Here is a 2,088-nt window from a genome sequence, read left to right on the forward strand (position 1 = left end):
ATATATATATATGTATATTGTATAATAATATGTAGTACTTTATTTTACTGTTTTTTTATGTCATCATTAATGGGATTATATTATTTTTTAATTAATTATTGAATTAATCGATATGTATATAAGTAATTATATATTCATTCAATAGGATTAAAAATAAATTGATCTTTTTATTTAAATGGATACTTATAAAATTGTTATTATAAAGACTTTGATAGTTCAGTAGTTTTCATCATTAACTCAAAGTTCGAATCAGTAATGGGAATCCTAAATTAATATAAATTTTATAATTGTACATATATATATATGTATACATAATAAAAATTTTACAAAATAATCCCATTAATGATTAGACAGAAGATTATTATTTAAGGTTCTTTTAATTTTAAAAAGGAAACTAGGTGCATGGTCTGAGAACTGAATTTTGAATGTCGACGAATGCGCTTATATTGTAGAAATTTGCAAGACAAAAAATCACGAATCGTTCAAAAAGTAAACAAAAAAGAAAAGATTATTCAGGAAAATTTGAAAGAAAACAAATGCAAAAAATGTCCTTGTCCTCGATCTCTCTCTACTAAGGATGCGTACATTCTGCTTGAAGTGGACGTCACTTAAATATCAATTCTGAAAAATCATTTCTGCTGCCTGTGAAGTGGATTAAAAAAGAATTCGATTTAAATAAAAGATACTAAAATAATAGCAACAAAAGGCACATAATTCTCTTCAGACGGCTCTCAATACATAAATACCAAATTTCTCAATTTCTTTTCTTTCTATCTTTCTTTCTTCTAAGTAATGTTTTTCTTAGAGCTATAAGAAATAATCTAATAATTAATAAACATTAAATTAACATAAATTGAGATTCTCGTAATAGTAGTAGTATATAATAATAATAATAATAATAATAATAATAATAATATAATTCGATATAACAATATTCGTCGAAAGATGATATATCAAAGTGTATATATTTATACATAACATACAATATAAATAGCAAGAATAGATATGAAGGAGAGAGTGAGAGAGAACTACTAATTAAAAAATAAAGTTTAAAGCATGACGAAGTATATCTAACGATTATTGCATTTTTTTTACAATATTTTATTAGTTCAATGCTTTCAATTTTTATTTTGAAAAACGAGCAAATAAAAAATAAAAAGTGTGAATTAAAATCGTAAATAATTATTTGAATTTCATAAAAGATTTGTATATTCTAATTTATATTACGTAAGTGTCTGCCGTTCAACATGCATACGTACATACATATGCATACATATATATATATTTTTTCCTTCATTTATCTTTTATCTTGTAGTAATGACGAATCCTTGTTGAGAAGAATAACTAAACTAAAAGATAAGGAAAAAAAATAAATAAAATTTAGGAAGTTCATAGTCCTCTCTTTAAGGCCCATGCATATAAATATACGATATAATATACAGTGCTTTCAATATAAATGCCTGTATAATTATTACATATATTATGCATACATCTATATATATATGTATAGAGTATATCGTGACGAACGCTCAAACGTGTAGATAAGAACGAATTTAGTTTAGTGAAAGAGTTAAGATAAAAAGATTTAAAAAAAAATAAAAAAGAGAAAAAAAAGAGAGAGATATAATCATCTCTAAAATTTAAATGTTCAAATACATTACAAAGAGAAAAATAAATAAATAAAAGAAATATGGGAAATGGTAAACGATTCGTCCAGTTCAATATACACAGCATTAAAAAATAAAAAAAATAATCCGTAATAATGAAGAAGAAAAAAAAAACGTAGAGGGAGAAAGATAAGAAATTATCTAATTAAGATCGTACTTAAATCGTTCTTAATTTTATACTGTTTAACGTATTTAGAATAGAACTTGTACTTGCAAGAAGAAAATGAAGCTCCTACTACCCTTCCTTCTTTCCTTTCTTCTTCCTCTCACCGTATTTATATAATATTAATATAGTTATAATAATAATAGTAATAATAATAGTAATAATAATAATAATGATAAATAATAATAATAATAAATTCGTTACGATATATAACAGATACAAGAACGATTAGATTTTTTCAACTTTTTTACAGAACAA

Source organism: Polistes canadensis, unplaced genomic scaffold, assembly GCF_001313835.1.
Source record: "Polistes canadensis isolate GaletaPanama2010 unplaced genomic scaffold, ASM131383v1 scaffold_103, whole genome shotgun sequence".
Classification (NCBI taxonomy): domain Eukaryota; kingdom Metazoa; phylum Arthropoda; class Insecta; order Hymenoptera; family Vespidae; genus Polistes; species Polistes canadensis.